Source organism: Ambystoma mexicanum, chromosome 3q, assembly GCF_040938575.1.
Source record: "Ambystoma mexicanum isolate Mex_15411 chromosome 3q, UKY_AmexF1_1, whole genome shotgun sequence".
Lineage (NCBI taxonomy): Eukaryota > Metazoa > Chordata > Amphibia > Caudata > Ambystomatidae > Ambystoma > Ambystoma mexicanum.
Window position 1 is genome coordinate 1,175,076,850 of NC_090926.1, and position 20,529 is coordinate 1,175,097,378.

Genomic DNA, 20,529 nt, shown 5'->3' on the forward strand with positions numbered 1-20,529 from the left:
TTGAAGCCACATGAGTAGCATGGAGCGAACACATGCAGGTTTGCCTTATTAGTGTGGGGTACATTGACCCACTCAGCAGAATTCCCATCCATGATCAAGCTGCACTTCATCAGTTAACAGCAGAATGGCTGCGCTGGCTCCTTGGAGCACCATTGCTCTGCATCAAAACTGTGTTTTGCAGCTACAAAATGATGGCTGCACCCTCTTGCCAAACAACTGTTGGGCAAGTTGGAATTGGGAGCACACTGAGAAAGGCCGCCAGCGTGTGTTCATGTGTGCATCAAAAGAAGCAAATTGAAAAACAGCGCTGCTCTGCTGTTAAAAGGTCCCATCGAAAAAGGGAATATTTTACATTGAAAAGGATGCTGCCCTGACGCTATTTTCATCTGTTCAACATCAAATTGCTTGTATCAATGAGGCTCTGCCATGCCTATCTATATCCAGACTGTGGTCCAGCAGAAGAGAGCATTATCCCTTAATGACAGGCCGTGTTAGGCCAGAACTGGGAAATCAACAGGAAGGTTGACTTTCGGCCGCACGGGAAAACGCTTGTCTTTTGTGTTACAAAATGTCAAAAATCAATGCTTCAAAGAAACCCCAGCTCTATGGGCATATGCCAATATCAGTGAACCTGTGTTTTGAACAAATTGCTGTATAAGAAAAACTGACTAGGGCTGCAAAACTATATTGGGAAGTCAGATAGTAGAGAAAACCTTTTAAAAGAGACATCCCAGTAGACTTCAACACCTGTAAAATGGGCTTTTGCAAAGAAGAAAAATACCTGTTTTCAAAGTGTAATGTTGAATAAGGCCCTGTCCTTGCCTAGCAATGTAAAGGGGGTTTGCTGAGAAACATATATGGGATGTGTTATTTCTACAGACTTGCTTCTGATTCAGAACAAAATAAAATAAAGAATTAAATGCATTGCCTGGACTGAAAGCTCCAGAACAGGTGGTTCTGCTGGCTAAACTGAGGCCTTACCCCAAAAGGAGCCACCATAAACCTCTGAGACATATGCATGTTAACTGCCGCCCTTTAAAATCTTTGAATGGACCAAGAGAAATAAATATCACACGCTCCCAGACTTCTGTCTGGGCTTCAGCTTGGGACAATAGATCTGGGACACCTACATGTGGCCTGGGCAGTGACACCAATCATTCACTAAAACCAAGGGGTTGCAAAGAAAAACTCCATGACAACTCTGGGCTAAAATGCCATTTGCTGGCAGCCTAAAGAAATGGTCCTGGTGAAGGACAAAGGCCAGCCCATTTTGGTTCTTAAGATTAATTTATTAATAAAACGTTGAGACTTTAACTCCGCAATTGGACAATGCAGAAATGTGAAAGTATCACAATCTAGATGCAATTTTGATGGCTTTAATTTAAGACATGGTAGCCTTCATTGGCATATTGGGAACAGAAATGGCAGAGAATTGGATATTCTGAGGAAAGCGTATATGGTGCCACTTTTAAATTCAATACTGGCATGCCTTATGATATTCTATACCCATGTATAAAGTTATAGAATTTTAGGTTGAATATTTCTCACTCAAAATGATGCAAAATTATTAGGCGGACGAAACATGCTCTTACAAACTGGAGAGTTGGACTGTCGTGCTCTGCGTGAAATATGTAATCTGTCTATGTAATTTGTAAAAATGCCACAAGTATATATAAATGTGCTTTATGTTAAGATTGATTTTAGAAAAAGTAAGTATGGGAATAATCCCATGCATTGTAAAGCCACATCATAAATCTGATGTCATGTCCCTAAAGATCCAACCATCTGACAGCAAGGCAGTAACAATCACCCCTGACCAATCCAGTTGTTAGAGGCATGCCCAACCTAAGCCTGTCCCACCATATAATCCTACGATGTCACCATGCCTTATAAATAAGGGAGGCTGAAAGAACTCTACACTCTTTCCTGAATTTCCAGTGCCTGCGTATCCAGACATTCCTGATCCGCCTTTGCAAGATTCCAGACTCTACTGCCAGGCCCAAGCATAGCTGACCCTATCCCAGCAAGGCCTTGGTACAGAAATTCCACTAGAAACCCCAGTAACAAAGGAGAAAAGCTGTGGTACCCTTTGGGAAGTATCCTGTGACCAGACCGGCTTTTTAACCACTAACTGCATGCCCGCTGTACCCCTGCCATCCAGCTGTACTTTCTATCCAGTGACCAAACAGGCCCAGCTGTTTTTCTGCTAGGAGAGTCTGCCGTTACCTGGTGACCCGAGCCTTTGAGTCCAGAACCCGCTTGACTGTTCCTAATCCCAAATTCAAGAGCGGACTGCGAGTATTCCCCCATCCCATAGCAACATAGCCTACCCCATCTTGACCCTTTGTCTTTGTTCCACTCTCTAAGCAACCCTATCCATGCCTTGGTAACTTGTCCAAAAACTGTCAGAATTCTCTGTTCATCCTGTCCTTGATTCCTAGTGCTAGCGCCATTCTTTCATTCAACCCATCTTGTACGTCATTAGTAATATTTGGTTAAATAAATTAATTTTCCCTAAAGGAAAGCGGTACACTGCGTGAAGCGTTACAACTGCAGTGTAACTTTTAGAGTCACGGGTGGCGTTCCTCTTTTCTAGCCATTAAATCTAGTACAAGCAAACTTTGTCTTTTTCTTTCCAAACCGATTTTTATCTTTTAACTGCTTTAATTTACTAAAATTGAACCTTCTTCCACTTGGCAAATCTCATGCAGTTCCTTAGCTATAGTCACTATTTCACTTCTATATTGTCCCTGTGATGTGCATCTATCACCCAGCCTAAAAACCGCATTACATTTCTGAGTATTTCACCCGTTTTTCATTAAAAAAAGTTTTTGACATTTTAAAACCGCAAATGATAAAAAATGCAACTTTCCAACATGCAATTTGGCTGCATCGTGTTCTTGCTTTCCACTTGCTTTTTGAACTGTATGCCTCTTGTTGATAGTATGATTTCCTTTGAATTTTAAAATAAATAAATATTGCATTCCCACCAACCGGCCTGGTTCAAGGTCCATTGTGCATTTACATATAGGGGTTTGCCCCAACAAAGTGGTACAGCTATTGAAGGGGTCTCAAATAGTCGCACAAAGAAATTCAAAAGCTATAAGAGAAATGAATTAATAGACTATAGTCCTAATTTACATGGTATCCACAGAACGATATCCTAATTATTCTTACTTAAAGCAACCCAAGATAACAGTGAGAGGTCTAGCACAATATAATGCCAAACTCAACGACATTTTCAAAACATTTTATTACACAAACATAGAAAGAAAAGGGGAAAGTTGTGATATGAAGCTGACATAAAGATTTTATCAGTGAAAGATAAATGCATTTAACAAATGCATGGAATTAACAAAATTCATTTTCTTTGAAGACCAAAAAATACGAAAAAACAACACATCAATGAAATGTTTCAGTACAAGTAAACCTAGGTGTACATTGACAAATCTGTAATGGTTTACCATTTAAATAAGAACAAGAAAATTGTATAGAACAGAGAGAAGAATTCAATTCAATTAGTTATACAAAAATATTAATTCATTTGTACAGGTCTGCCAAAGTAAACTTTTCACAATATTCAGGTTGAAAAGAAGGGGGTCTAAAAAAAAGGATGATGTAGGAAACAAAGTAAAAGTTCCAACAGAAAAAGACCATATTTACGTTTTGGCGGGCCACCTGTAAGGCCACTGATGTTAAAGAAATGCCTTCCTCGGGACAGAGTGAGCAGTAATAATCCCTGCAGGGAAGCAGACAGAACAAACCATCAAAAAATGAGTGTATGAATAAAAATATGACTTGCTAGATACTTCTCTAATGAAAATATTGGGTTGCCAAGTTATCAAAACAATTGCTATTTAAGCTGAAAAAATATTTAGAAAAGACTACTCAGTAGTTCTGCCTAGAAGGGGAACCTTACCCAAAATTAATGTGGGGGGAAATTCTTCCAGACAGGGTTTTGAGACGTCAGTCACCTCGGTGTCGGGCATGGGCAGCGGTATCTAGTGTGGGACCAGAGACCCACACTAAAGTCAAAAAGCCTAAGGATCAAGTAGTGTTGGTGAGTAATTGATCTGCAAGGAATGTCATAAAAAAATAAGAAAATGAAGGCAGGATTGAGTATACCTGAGTGAAAACATAACTTTAAACTCCGAACACTGGCAGAAGTCCTGAAATGATCAAGGCCAGAGTCATCTAGTAATGGCAATGTCTGTTGATGAAAACGGGTCATGAAAAAATCATGAAACAATGGAAATAGGGGGTGTTTATTATGTTATTGGTGTAGTACACTTCCTAGGCATAAGAAAGAAGAAATGCTTGCTTAAGATGAACTTGTAAATCTTCAATGGAAAAATGGATGCCAAGAATTGCTTGTTGAAGTTAACAAAAGGTATCCCTTAGAAGAACAATGGTTAGTTCCATGGGCGGTAATGAAAACCTGCCGAAAAAGACAACAGAAGTCCTTTCAGTTGGAAATAATCGTGCTCGTGATAAAAATGAAATGCAATGACACGAGTGCATAACAGCCAAGTTAAGAATCTGACGGAATTCTAAAAAATGAGCCATTCCCATTCAAACTAATAGAGCTCGAGAATTCAGCATTCCGAGTGCATGTACGAGAGCTAAAGTACATGCTTCTCCAAGTGCTCATGATTTATAAAAAGCTGATCTACAGAGCAGATACACTTACCCTTAGACGAATAGGAGCTACGCGAGAGTCGGTGCAAGTGCCAGCGGAGGTCTGGCAGGCATTCCTATTGGTGTATTAGGAATGACGTGATGACGTCCCACCCGGAAGCAACGCTCAGTGGAAAAATCCTGTTGCTGAACGGCGAGGACGCCTCGGTTAGAGACCGGCACACCCCCAGCGGATTCGCTCGCAGGACTTGGCCAATCCCAAAAGGGGTGTCGGTGACACACCCTTTGTATGGGGAGTGTCCTCTGCCCGAGTAATGCAGGCGCGTGCGAGTGGCAGCAGAAACTCAGAGCGGTAAAACCCACCCGAACGGACAGCTGAACCTGCAGCCATACGGCGGTGCGGGAACAAAAAACTGCACGGACCAACTGATGTGCCTGACCTCTTGAAAAAGAGTAAATCCACGATCAAGCACACGTCGTGAGTGTTGGTAAATAAACAAGAGATGTAATCTGACGCGTGAAGCGGTGCCTGAAAGGATATTGATGTCATTTCAGAATTGTAGTCAAGATGACTGCGAAAAAATGCCAAACTGTTTGCTAACAGTTTGTAGGATGGTAGAAAAAAGAAGGGGGATGATGTAATAATGTGTGCAAAGAAAATGATAGTATGCTAACACAATTACCGATCCTACAGAGACCGGACTCGAGGAACCCCTCTTGTTATGCCTATAGAGGGAATATAGTTTAAGAGTGTAACAGAGTTATAGAGGTGGAATGAATTCCTCATTCAGTCCATGGACAAAGAAGCACGGTGGATTTTCCGATTAGGTACCCACATCCAACAGTCTTTTGTGTGTGTTGATGGATTTTTTAACTGTTTCCAATATCCACCATAACATGTCATTTGGTGAATGTTTCAGAGCCATATGATTGACCAAGTGTGCCGTGACCGTTTTGCATCTAATGCGTGATCGATGTTCCGCAATTCTAATATGTGCTGCTCTGCTTGTTTGTCCAAAGTACCTTAGTCCACACGGACATTCAATGCGGTAAAACAACATTCTTGGTTTTACAGTTGGTAAAATGAGAAAGTCCATACTCGTTCACCTATTTTGAAATCCTTCATCTTTCTGGTCAAGGTCCATTGTGACCCGGGGTATTTGAAAAAGGGGGTGTGAGATGGGTTGAGTGCTAGCTCAATTTGAATTTGCAGGAAAAAAGTGAAAGCATTCCAATTGCGCGCTACATCCAAGGCTAAGGGCAAGGCTCCTGGTCCGGTGTGTGTCGCCCGATTGAAATCCTTAACATTAGCAAATGTATATAAAACCTTGCAGCTGCCAAGTAAAGCAAAAGATGAGTGTTTTGAGTGAAGGGGCTGGACAGGAAAGGGGGCTTGCGAACAGTGCGAGCCAGAGAAGCGAGGAAACTCTTGGTGCTGGAGTGATGGTGGAGGAGGTGTGACGTATAAGAGACCTTTGAGAGCACCCAATGCTGATGGAGAGCTGTAAGCTTACGTGTCACTGTCTGCTGCAGAGACAGGTGAGTGTTCTGTCCCTGGAAGGCAAGCTGGGTGCCATATCCCTGAAAGGCAAGTTGCAAGAATAGATGCATGCCCAGGGTGCACGATATGTTCTTATCCACCTGTAGGCACCCTATCATGGTCCAATGTATAGCGAGCTGGGTGCTAGCTCCCTCGATAGAGTGAGAAGTGTATTCACTGTACAGATTGACAAAACAAACAGTAACAGAAATACAAGAGTAAAATATGCAATCGCAAGGTTTCAGTTTTAATAATTGGGAACCGAAAGAAGTAGTGCTGACCTAGAGATTGTAACTAGGTACCTTTCTTGGCTCTTGGAACCAGAAGAGTGGTGACTTTGTGGGCTAGGTACTCTCAATGGGCCTGTGGATGATGGACCTGATGGAAGTATGGGGAGGATCCCCTGATAACTTGGCACCCAGGACATGCAGGGTGACTGTGTCAGAACCACCAATAAGGCAGTCCCGCCTCAACGGAGATAGTATGACACTCTCTCTTAGATGACTTAAAGACCCAGCACAGGTACTTTTAAAGAAAATGCTTTTGATAGTTGGAACCCTCTCACATAATATCAGAGAAGCCATTTCCCAGGATTTGGGGAGCCCCCTGTGAACAGAGAATGTTTGTGGATATAATGTTGCAATTTGTCGACTTCAGGAAAGCGGAGCATGCATCAAAAGTAACGAAGTTAGAAAAAAGTTCCCTGACACAATGTTCTCACAGCTGGATACAATGTTGCCAGTTCACTAAACTGCTTATCTGGTGTTCCGAGCATTAAAATACATGCTGGAAGCTCAGGTTACTGCAGCACAAACAGCACCAGGGAGGGTCAGAGGGGAAATACCAACTTCCAAGATGGCAGACTGGGCTGTTACAGGCTTTGTCCAGCTCCTGGAGCGCAAAGCACCCTAGGTGGGCTTGGGTAAAGCAACCAGTCCCAGCCTCACCCCTATAAAAGCCACAGGTGTGAATCCTCACTAAGAGTACCACCCAAGAAGATTTACAAGCACAGTATAAAAACACCCCCAAACCTCCTCCCCCAGTTGGTCAGTATGTTATTGGAGAAGGATGTGACAGGCAGTTGGAAGGTTGTGTTCAATATGAGGAGGGATAAGGTAGTGCTGGAGGAGCAGGTGGCAATAAGAGTGAAGGTATGATATGATATGATCGGTTATTTATAGCGCGCTTAATACCCAGAGGTTTCTAAGCGTGGACCTGGGGATCGAGCCTGTGTTGCTCTGTGTCGTCTTGCTTCCAAGACGAGCATGTTGCCCCTGAACTATCCTCCCTTGACTAGTTGGAGTACACAAGAGGGGCAGAGGTGACCACAAGAGAGGCAGAGGGGATAGTAACAGCAAAGAAGGTGGTGGGCATGGGAATGAGGTGGTAGTGGAATAACCACTATCGAGAAAGGCAATCCCACAAACCAGAAAGGACGGAGAGGCACGAGGAGACCAAGTTGGCCCAACAGAGGCAGAGGAGGCGGGACAAGAAATGATACCCAGACAAGGAGGGCAGAAATAGTTGGAGTTTTGGGATACCTGTGAGAGTTGCCTGAGACTGGAGGAAGGAGGGATCCCAGAACCGAGGAAAGATATTGTGCTAGCAGACAACGGTAACCCCCTCCCCCCAGAGGAAGCCTCACATTGGCAAACCGTGCATGTGCACTATTATCTGGTTCAGGAGACATAGCTGAAACAGAGTGTTTGCATTTGGGGGAACAAAGTCAAAAGCAAGGGATTGGGAACCCCAGGGAACCTTGCAATGCCTTATGGTGGTGACCCCCCCCCATCACACCCAGTGGGGAAGGTGTGTTACCAAAACCCTTTTGGTTAGCATGTTTACCAATATTTGTGTGTGCTGCCTTTGCTGTGTTCAGTCTTTTATGCATCCTTCGTTTACCTTTTGAAAATAGCAAGAAAATGCATTCCAGAGTTTGGGTGCCAGGAAGGAGAGCAAACAGGAACTGGACTGAGCTCAAGGATGCCTGGGAACAGCTAGCAAACAGAGAGACTGGGACCGAATAGGGGCGAGTTTGAGAGTAAACAAAAACAAGTGACATAAAAGGGTGCCAGTCCATGAACTCTTAGCAAATACAAAACTAGATAAACTGAAGGCATACAAGGAAAGGAAGCCAACTGAGTGCAGATAGAGATGGAAAGATAAGAATTGGGAGCGAGCAAAAATAGGCGAATAACAGAGTTAAACATCGAATGAAGTGGAATGAACATAGGAAGGAAGGCAAATAAGTGAGGATTAATAGCCAAGAATAGGAAAAGACTAGTATAAGAACAACTTTTATTAGCACATAGGGTGAGGGGAGCAGCCAATCTACTGCTGATCACGGCCTGGCACCGCTGATCTCATCCCATGTTCCACTGAACCCACAAACTGCCGCCCCCACTCCAGTCCGCGTTCTTCGCCCCACCCTCCCTCCTTTCCTTGTTTTAAAATTGTATATTCTCAACCCCCGTCCCCATCTCCGTGCTGGCCATCTTGGAACAGTGCATCCTGTTTATTCATAGAAAAGACCCCGCTATCAGCACCCAGGTTTCTCGCTTTGGTAACCCGGGGTGCTAATGACGTTAGTAACCCGTTCCATGAGCTACACCCGGGGGTGAACGTCATTATATCAGGGGAAGTTAGAAAAGGACACGTTTTGCAGCTGTTTTCAGGTCAAATGGCAGTAATAAGCAAGAGAAGAAATGTGAGGTTAAAGAGGGGAATCGAAAATAATGCTGATGTTGCAGCGGAAGAAGATACTGCAGGAACAAAGAGAATTTGCATCTTTGCTGAATTAAGCTGACGAGAATTGGGCAAACATTCAGAGCGCGCTAGAAGCGCTAATTTATACTATAATCTATACTAGTTACTATAGTGCTCTCCTGTTACCCATATCACTTGTTATGCCCTATGGCCAAGCTCAGCCACCCACTGTCCGATGCTGTGCTTTTGATCGTCACACGGGTCTGGCTCATGCTGTGCATGGTGTTGTGCCCTATGGTCGCCTACAGACCACCTTTGAAGTTGTGTTGTGCCCTATGGTCGCCTACAGACCACCTTTGAAGTTGTGTTGTGCCCTATGGTCGCCTACAGACCACCTTTGAAGTTGTGTTGTGCCCTACGGTCGCCTACAGACCACCTTTGAAGTTGTGTTGTGCCCTACGGTCGCCTACAGACCACCTTTGAAGTTGTGTTGTGCCCTACGGTCGCCTACAGACCACCTTTGAAGTTGTGTTGTGCCCTATGGTCGCCTACAGACCACCTTTGAAGTTGTGTTGTGCCCTATGGTCGCCTACAGACCACCTTTGAAGTTGTGTTGTGCCCTATGGTCGCCTACAGACCACCTTTGAAGTTGTGTTGTGCCCTATGGTCGCCTACAGACCACCTTTGAAGTTGTGTTGAGTCCCCCCGTTCACAGCACCACCAAGTACACAATCATGCCCATAGCGTCCTGCAAGCTCACCGCTGCCGCCACCACGCTGCTCACCCTCCTCTCCACACTCACTACTCTCAAACTTTATCCTCCCATCCATCCCCTCATCCACACACCACCCAGCCCACTCTTCTACCACAAGCATTTCGCTATTAAGGATATCACACCTGCCATGACAGATTGTACACCCTGTGTAGTAACTCTGCACAGACTAGAAAGACTTAGAGCGCGCACACAGACCCCAGAACTTGGCACACTAGCCATTCCCACGGAACTCAGAAACTATAGGCTGAGTTCCCGCACCACCTCCACACGCTGCCCCCGCACGGAATACCCACACACCCACAGTCCACCACCCACTAACCTAGCCACACCCTGCAATACCACTTCACAGAACATACCAGACACGACCATCACTCACACCTCCACAAGCAAACATCACACACCTCACATCAAATGTGCACTCCTCAATGTCCGATCACTCCCAGCTCATGCCTCTGATATCCATGACATTATAACCAGTAATAACATTGACCTGTTAGCCATCACCGAAACATGGTTACATGAAGCATCAGGCCCTGCCGTTACACTTGCACTACCACCGGGCTTCTCCATACTCAGACAAGATAGGCCAGATCGAATAGGAGGCGGAGTAGCCCTCATCTACAAAGAGAACCTACAGCTCCGACCTATCAGTCACCCTTCAACCAACAACTCTGACCTCTTATCGGCCAAACTCACATTGTCACCCAACAGCACCATCAACATTCACCTACTATACCGCCCCCCAGGCAATTCCCCAGACTCCCAGGACAACATCTTACACATCCTTAGCAACAACATCAAAAGCTCCACCAAAACCATTCTACTAGGGGACCTCAACCTCGGATTTAATGATCCCAAGGACAAATCTGCAGCCACTCTCACCAAGGAACTCAATGACCTGGGCTTCATCCAAAAAGTAGAAAGTCCTACTCACATCAAAGGCCGCATACTTGACTGGATCGCAGACCATAACTGCCTCTCCTCTATCACCTCCAACTCCTCACTGCCTTGGACTGACCACAACTGCATAGAGTTCTCTATTCCTATCACCAAAAACCTTAAGACTCTGACCCCTGCCAGCGCTGCCCAAGTCAGAAGCTCAAAGAAACTCACAGAGGAGAACCTACGCCCATACCTCAATACCCCAGTGTTAGCCCCCCCATTCGCTAGTGACCCCAACATCCTAGCAGACATATATAAAGATGTCCTCACCAAAGCCATCAATCTAATAGCGCCACTTGAATGGAAAAAAGAAAAGAAATCCTTACACTCCAACTCCTGGTTTACTGAAGAACTGCACTCAATGCGATCCCACAAAAGAGCAGCACTAAAAAACTGGCAATCTGACCCCTGCACCAATACCAAAAACATATTCAATTTAATCTCCCACCAATACAAGAGAGCTATCACCATTGCCAAAGCCAACGCCTTCAACACTCGTATCACCAATGCCAAGTCACACTCCAAAGAGATTTTCGCAATCTTTAACGAGCTCATCTCCCCCCCTAACACTCCAGATGAAATAATCAAAGATGAAGCTTGGTGTACCAGCATTCAAGCTGCCATGCTTCACAAAATTGACCTTCTCCAAAAGAAAATCAAAGACCACTGCAAAGCACTTCCTCACCAGACAGGAACCAAACCGACTAACACCCCACCCCCTTCCTCCAAGCCCACCATACCTGACTTCTCCTTCAGAGATGTCACTGAAACAGAAGTTATTAACCTTCTAACAAACCTCAAACCCTCCCCATGCAAAGGCGACATTTGCCCACCTAAACTAGTCAAAGACTGCGCAGACTGCCTTGCGCCGCTCCTCACGGCATTTATCAATGCGTCCTTTAAAACAGGCATCATCCCAGCCAACCTCAAAGAGGCTTGGGTCCGGCCTCTCCTAAAAAAACCAACTCTTGACCCCTCACAACCCAACAATTATAGACCAATAACCACTGTGCCATTCTTGCTGAAATTACTGGACAAAGCCGCACACTGCCAAATCCAACACTTTCTGGAAACCCACTCCATCCTCGGGACGAGGCAATCGGGCTTCCGGAAAGGACATGGCACAGAAACAGCCCTGGTAGATCTGAAGAGCCAGATCACCCAAATCATGGACAAAGGCAAACCGGCTCTTCTGCTTCTTCTAGATCTCTCAGCCGCGTTTGATCTAGTCGATCACAAGACTCTCACCTCCCACCTCACGCACTCAGCCAACTTCTCCAAAGAAGCAGCCGCCTGGATCACCTCCTTCCTCGAAGGTAGGGCCATGAAAGTCTTCTCGGACATCGCTAACGCCACACCGACGACAATCCACTGCGGGGTCCCTCAAGGTTCCTGCACTGCACCCACACTCTATAACTTGTTCACCAAGCCCCTCTTTGACAAACTTGACTCATACGGCATCACCTACACGAACTACGCGGACGACACACAAGTACTTCTACCCCTCTCAGGCTCATACAACGAAGACGCAAAGGCACTCCACACTATCTACTCCATCATCAAGGCATGGATGGCAATTAATGGCCTCTGCCTTAATGGTGACAAGACCGAAATCCTGATACTAGGTCAACAGAACACCTTAGACAAACTGGACAAACTGTACACCAACTTCTCAATTGACAACTCCATCATCCCCGTGTCCACGGCCGTCAAGACACTTGGAGTATACCTTGACTCTTCGCTATCTATGACTAGACAAGTCAGCGCTATCACTTCCGCATCCGCACACACCACCAAACTTATAAACGCCATCAAGCCCTACCTCTCTAAACCTAACTGCCTCTCCATAGCAAGGGCAACCATTGGAGCCAAATTGGACTACTGCAATGCTCTCCTAGCAGGCACATCAGCCAAAAACATAAATAGACTACAAATCACACAGAACAACGCTCTCCGGGCCGCTCTCAGTATCCCAAGAAGAGAGCATATCACCCAGGCCAGGCTCTCAGCCCAATGGCTCCCAGTCAAAGAACGGATCACCCTCAAAATCCTCACCCTCACTCACAAATGCCTCTCCTTCTCCGCCCCGCCCTATCTTTCAGATGCCATCCTCAAACCTTCCTCCACACGTCCCACTAGGACGCAATACGCTAACCTACTCTGCACCCCACGCATCAAAAAAGCCAAAGCTGGAGGTCTAGGTTTTCCCTACATTGCAGCACAGACATGGAACGCTCTCCCCTCAGACATCCGAACGGAAAACTCACTTCCCATCTTTCGCAGGAAACTGAAAACCTCGTTCCTGCTAAATAACTAGCAAACTCTCAGGAAGCCATGTAATTATACTGCCTTGCTATTGTATATATTTCCCCTGTAATTTATGTACTGCTTGTAACTACGGTTTCCTCTGCAACTAAGATGTCTGTAACAAGCGCCACGATGCCTCTGGGCTGATGTGCGCTCAACAAATTTGAATAAATAAATAAATAAGAAGAGGGGGAAATACATGGAAACCTGGAATCAGTATAAGAAGGGAGCGAAGGACGAATCGTCAGCATACAAATGACATCCTAGACCAAAAGAATGCCAGAAGAGAGCAATAGTATAGAGAGAAAATGGCAAAAGACCAAAAACTCATCCTTGCATAACACGAAAGTGTAAGGAAGAGCCCGGGCAGAAATGCCAGCCAAAGACATTCAATATGAACAATTGGAAAGATGGCAAACCAAGAGAATCCGAACCAGAGATACCAAAGGATGAGTGATACACGAAGAATAGTGTGACCCACAATATCGTAAGCAGCATGCAGGGCCAAGAGAATAAGAGATGGTTGCTAAGAGTGACAGGTGGAATTTTAATACATTGGTGACGTTTTAAAGAGCTGCTTCAGTAGAGGGAGAAGGGAGAAACCCAGATTCAAGTGGAGGATGAATAGGGCAGGAACATTATCCACGAAGAGCAGTAATCGCGTATCCCTTAAGTTGCGTCCTGGTGAATTCTGCTCAGAAGGTGGAGTTCTAAAATCATTCCAACTGTCCTCCAGGTAACACTTAGTGGACACTGAAGAATTATAAACTTTATTAGCACATATTAAGTCCATTGGGGCTGACCTTTTTCTAAGCATGCAGGGCTTGGCTGTTAGGAAGCAGATGTTAATACACCTTTGCTTCACGGTGGGCGGGCGCTATAGTTGCCAAGGATGCTACATTGTGGCCCAATTAGTAAGGCAATTCCTAAGCTTTCAGACACATTGACATGCACTCCCTCGTAATAATCACCCAGTGCAGGACAAGTCAATTTCCCGCTGTTTGCACATAGCACCTTGTAGCTCCAGCCCCTGCTATCTGGATTGACGCTCGTAATTTTGGAAGTAGTGCTATTGGTATAGTCTATTTTGTAGTTGGAACTGTATCAGGTGCACTCTACAATTTGAGAAAAACATCCTTTGTAAGATGTTTTGCCGATGCACATCTGTAAAGTGTGTACCCAGATCCAGGCAGCATTATGTCCACCAGATCATAGAATTCACTAGGGCAAGTTTGTTGACTGATTTGTAAATGTGTATGGGCGCAGCATTTATTTTTTTGAAAATATATTTCCGAATAAACAATGTTTGATATTAATTCAGATGGTATCCAGTAATTTTATCAGATACAAAATAGAGTGGTACATTTCAGAGTGGACAAAAACACCGAAATGTTTAAATACATATATAAATGTTGATGGTGTTAGGAGTTAAAATGGCTCGGGATGGGGTTGGGGTGGCTTTAAAAGCGTGGGAAAAGAAAGGGTTGAGGGGGACCCCCAAATTTAAAAAAAATAGATAAAATGGTTTTCGATGTTTTGTCCACTCTGTTATGTACCACTCTGTTTATGTGGTCGGTAAGATCACATATAACCATTCAGATCCCATTGGTCAAAGTCCCCAGTGGAACATATGAGAGAATTTTAGGAGTTCTGCTATCTGGAGTCATTCAAATTCTTATTAGCAAAAGGATCTCTAGCAGAGCCAGGGCTGGATATAATTCGAGTGGATCTACTGAAGTACAACATAGACTGAGGTGTTCTTACACTAGCAAGTGTATGCAATGCCATCTGATTGGCACTGCACTCAGTTTGTTCCGATTTCAAAGCAGGGCAATGTGATTTTCCATAAATCCCATCACCCTCGCTCCCCCTGTGACTCAACCACAAGAGTGTTAAGGTAATTGCTACACTCTAGTTGGCTGACTTGATTCTCACTTAAATCATCTTGGATGAGAAATGGGAGTTGGGTCCGGGGAGGGGGGATTCAGTGAGGGGACTAAGTATTAACAAATAAATAATAAATCTCTCTTTGATTGCCAAATACTTCTGTTTAAAACCTAGGCCTGTGCACTAGACCTCCATTGGCAGCCCAACCTTTACCTTTGACATGGTCAATAAGCTGAAGTAGTGGAGGCCCTGAAGGGAATAAAGGACCCCTCCTGAACATCTCACAATTGCTTCACAAAGTGTAAGGGTGTAGAAGAGTGGCATGGTTTTGGTTATAGACTTTTTATTTCCTGGGTTGAAAACCTCACTGTCCCCATTTCTATGAGGCGGTGCCCTACCTCAAACTAAAATTAAAGGAACTGTCAGAATCGCTGTCAAATCAAAGTTGCACTGTCCTGTGCCAAACCCTATCCTAACACTTAAACTATAACTAAAGATTAAACAAAGAAAAAGTTCTTCAGAAGAACGGTTCCCTTCACCTGGTTCTTCAACAGTATCCAACAATTGTTCTCAATAGAAAATACCAGGGGGAATGATTCCCTTCCCCTTGCTCATGGGTTTCACCCAGTATTTTATCCTATACCTAGGAGAATGACTACCTTCCCTGAGGTGTTCTTGGCTATTCTCCAATGGAACCAGGGGGAATGACGCTTCCCTTCGTGTCACTTTATACAATTCAACAGCAGGACAGAGGCATTGACTCCCTTCCCCTGGCTTAAGGGTTTCACCCAGTCTTTTATCAAATATCCAGGTCAATGACTTCCTTTTCCTGGGTTATACTTTTGTAGTTTCCAATAGTACCAGGGGGAATGACTCCCTGACCTTGGCTTCACTTGAGTCCCAGACCCTTCTCTGGTGGTCAGCGGTCTTCTCGCTGAGACAAGGAGGAAGCTTTCCTCTTAAAATTGCTTCGCTGAACTTCAGTGTCCCAGACCCTTATATGCTTTATCATGGTTTCACTGTGACAAGGAAGTCCACCTCAGTTGTACTCTGCAGTTCTGATGGGGTCCCACACCCTCGTTTGCCCCGCCTCCCCACCCCCTACGGGCCTGCGCTCAGTTTTCAAAGTCTTACAGGGTCCCAGACCCTCGTTGGCCCCTATCTAGGCCTTGCAACCCTCACAATGTGATTTGGCGACCAGTATTAAGGTTTGTGCTTAATAGGTTGTGGGGTGGTGTGACCAGTGTGGTTACTGTGTGATTGGACACGGCTTGTGACTATAGGGCCTGTAACCTAGGTGGTTATCACGGTCCCCAGGAGGGGTGTTCCTCCCCATGCGGTCAACCGGCATTCGACCACCCCTAGGGGGGGCTATTGGGTAACAACCTCACCTCCATAGCCTTGTGAGAAGGGGCTCCCCCGGTGCATAGTGATTTGTCACTAGGAACACAAAAAAAAGTTTTGTTTATCCTCAATGGAGAATGTACTGATGGCTTTCCTACGATGCAGGGCATCTACCAGGGTTGTATGTTGGCCTCCTTCCCTTACAAGAGGAATTGATGGGAGGAATCGTACATCATTGAGGGGGTGCCAGTGCCACTGAATTATGCAGATGACACCATCCTGCTGATTTTATTTATTTGTATTTTTTTGTTCGCTTGTTAGGCGCTTAAAGAAAATACTGTTTCAAAGCGCCCACATGGCAAGGAAGGGAGGAGGCGTGGGAAATATTAAAGTACATTAATAACACAATGTATATGAGCAGTGGGGAGAAGAGGAAAACAGGACGAACCTACTATGCCTTGTGAGTATTCAGAACGTGCAGGTGCAGCAAGGAAGAAGGCAGGGGGTCAGCGCTGTGGAGTCTGAGCTCATGGGTGAGCCACAGATGAAGTGCTAGAAATGTTGAGTGCTACATGGCCTGGAGCCGCAAGGGGTGTAAGTGCGTGCCACCAGGGGGGAGGGTGTAAGTGCAAGTGCAGATAGACAGGAGCTTGGCCGATTGGGTGCAGGAGGTCAGGGCCCAGAGGATGCATAATGGCCCAGGAAACCAATTGCAGCAACTGGGTTTAGCAGGGGGGAGAAGAGAAGGAGTAGGTTAAGAGGAGAGTCTTAAGGAGCTTCTGGAATTTAAGAAGATCCTGCTCAAGGTGCAGAGGGGGAGGGAGGGAGAGGCTGTTTCATAGGCGAGAGCCAACTGAGGAAAACAAACAACCCCCTGCCATCTGTTTAGCCAAACACTTAACAGAGAGTTAGAGCCAGAGGAGTGTAGTGGTCTAGAGTGGGAGTATTAAGTAAGATAAAGTTCAAGATGGTGTAGTCCCCGGGCTCAGAGTGCCTTGTGGATGATGTAGGGGGATTTGAATTTAATCTGTGCAGCAACCCGGAGCCAGTGAAGACTTTTTAGTGAAGGAGAGAAGCGGCCCCTGGGCTTATGGCCAAGGATAAGTCACTGCCCTATTCTGGATAAGCTGGAGGGGTCGCAGAGTGTAGATGGTAGATTCAGGAAGAGGCTACTGCAATAGTCAAGCCTAGAGAGAACCACGGCTTGGGTAACATTGAGCCTCTGAGGGAAAGTGAGTAAAGGACAACATTCCTTTGAGAAGGAAAAGCTGAATGTGGGACTTCTTGGCAATGTCCTGAGTGTGAGGGAGAAAGGAAAGAGAGGAGTCAAAGATGACTCCAAGGTTTGTGGCTTCAGAAGAGTGTGCAAGGAGGGGAGAGCCCAAAGAGGAAGGCCAGAGTGAAGGGAAGAAGGAGGGAGGAGGGGTCCTCATGGGAAAGATCTCAGTTTTACAGACGTTGAGGCAGAGATCATTGTCGGTGCACCAGGACTGGATGGCAGATGGGCAGTCGGGGATGATGGAGGGTGCAAGAGGGTCAGCAGGGAGTTTGAAATAGAGCTGTGTGTCATCTGCGTAACACTGGAAGCTGGAAGAGGAGGAGATGAGGCATGCAAGCAGAGCAAGGTAGATGATAAAGAGCCAGGTTCAGAGGATAGAACCCTGGGGGACACCACAGGTGGAGGGGGAAGTAGGAGAGGAGAAAGTATCCAGGATGACTTGGGGAGAGCAGTCGGTAAGGAAGAATGTCAGCCAGTCCAGTGTCCATTCTGAGTTACCAAGAGTACTGTGGAGCCTTTGTATGAGGATGGAATGGTTGACTGTGTCAAAGGCAGAGGCAAAATCGAGAAGGATAAGGACAGCTGGGGAGTTGGAGTCCAGACATATGAGCAGTGCTTCATGGGTGTTCGGAAGAGCAGGTTCTGTGGCGATGGATGCTGGAATCCAGATTGATGGTCCTGGAGACCACCAACAAGTTCAGTGTGTGAGTTGAGTTGGGGCAAAACTAACTTCTCCAGCAGTTTCCCCAGGAAGGGGCTGATGGAAATAGGGCGGTAGTTGGCAGAGCAGGTAGGATGTGTTGAAGGTTTTTTTTCAGGAGTGGGTGCACAAAGAAGAACTTATGGGAGGAAGTTAAAGAGCTGTTTGTCGTCTGTTGAATTCCTTTTGCACTCTAGTGACTCCTAGATTAAGTATCCACAGTTTACGTTGCTCATTACTTTGCCCGTGAAGGTTGCTGCACCTAAGGTTTTAAAGGTTGTTCCGCAAAACATTGTTCACGGTATTTATATGTAAATGGGGACACCCTAGAGGGAGAGTAAAATAATTCACATATTTCTGTGTCCTTGCTCGAAATTCCTGAAGACTCTACCCATACTGAAAAATAAAATAGCTGCTCCTCCCAGGTTAATGGGGCACAAATGCAATTTACCAGCTATTTGAGCAGGCAATATTTTGATGCAGGTCTACCACTTTCTTTGGTAAATGAACTATATGGTTCAGAATTTTGGGGATATGAGAAGACGGAGGTACCCCAGAAGTTTCATTTTTTTAAAGCATGCTTTATTTGCCCAAACGTTGCAACACGCATACTAAACCAGAGGCACATTATGGTTTCAAATCAGGACCAGAGTCGGCCTGGATGTTTATTTGAAGCAATCCTGTAGCCAGCTTTTGTAGGAAATTATGCTACATATCTGCTCTCCAGATTGGGCTGTGTAGATATCCAGGCTTGCTTACATTAAACAAGCTTTATTCTCAATGTAATTGTTGCAAGTGGTTTACGTCACCTATTGACACATCTAGGAAACGTAGAAAGCTGTCAAGAGATTGCTGTCCTTGAATGAAGAGAGAAGGTAGACTGATGAATTAAACGAACTGAGCACATGAGCACGTTCTCACATTACATCCATAAGGCAATGGGCCAGATGGAGAGCTATTCACTCTTAATTTCTGAACCTTCTTAAAGGAAGGCATACACTAGCTGTCTGCTCTAATTCTGAAACATTTCCCTTTCTGTTCGGACCTGGGGGAACTGTAATTCGGTTTGGTTTTCTGCCCTGAATATGCAAAGTTTTGATCCACAACCCTGACTCTGCTCTTAAGATCATGCAGTTTTCGACACCAGTCCTCCTCCGTTCTAAGCTTATTCCAGATGTTGCTTATTCAGTGGCATGTGCTTTACAATTGTTTGTATCTGGACATGGGTGTAATTATAGTGGGGGACATGGGTATTTGTCCCCCCCAACTTTCAAGGCACACCATTTTGTCCCCATTCATTTGGCTTGGGCACCTTTTCTTCAGATGTCATGTCCCCCCCCCCCAACATTTTCTGAAAAGCTACTCCACTGTATCTGGAGCCCTAAGATTGTGAGAAAATGACTCCTAAATCTGTTGCTCTTCCCTTTCATCGAGCACATGCACTTTGGCTTTAAAATTATTCTGCAATCACATTTCAAAGGTTTTACCCAGATACCCAGATCATCAGAAACTATTCCAATACTAGTAGTATTGTCTTTCCTCTCTATGCAGTTTTAACTTTAACTTTTTGAAATTACTTTAACAAAGTTATCTTATGTATGTGCATTTTAGATCAATGTATTTGTCGTCAAGGGAATAATTATTGATTTGCCTTCTGATGTTGGATATTTTATTTTATCTAAACTAATAATTTGATCTGGCTTTTCATAGCTGCATTATATTGGCAATTGCAAACAATATATAGAATGCAACGCTAAGCAGGTTGTCTAGATGAGCTCTAATGGCACCCATATCACTATGCAGCCAACATACAGAGGCACTGAAAGATGGTCATAACACCACCTACCCAGTCCTACATGATAAACTAAAGAGATTCTTCTGATCCCTCCACAGATCTATCATCCAACGTGCATATCCACGCCTTTTCCAAAAATGTCACAATTGTTCTTTCCGCGGTTGGATTGCTATATCCGCGTTTGGCGCATTGTAAGGCACCAAAGTGAGATATCCCTATTATAAAGTGCAGAAATGCTTAACGCCGTTAAGAAGGGTTGGTAAGTGCAATACATTTGACCGTGTTGGCTCTGTTTACTACGGCAAGCCTCCCCATCGATGACATGGAAACCTTGGTCCATCTCTGCAGTTACCAGTGGCCCCAGATTGTTATTATAGAGTGAATCTTGTTCTCTGGATACAATAACCAGCTATACAATTGAGTCTGTTGCCCACTGGAGCACACTCAAGTCTGTGGCATAAAGGTGATGTGGAACTGGTGAGCGGTAACAATTCAGACTTGATCCGTGCATTATAAGCTTGAAGTTGGTAGCAGGATCTTTAACAAAAAGAATGCCATCTGCTTAAATCAAGATGATTTCTGGTGTGCACCCAAGGTGAATTACCCTTTGGCCATG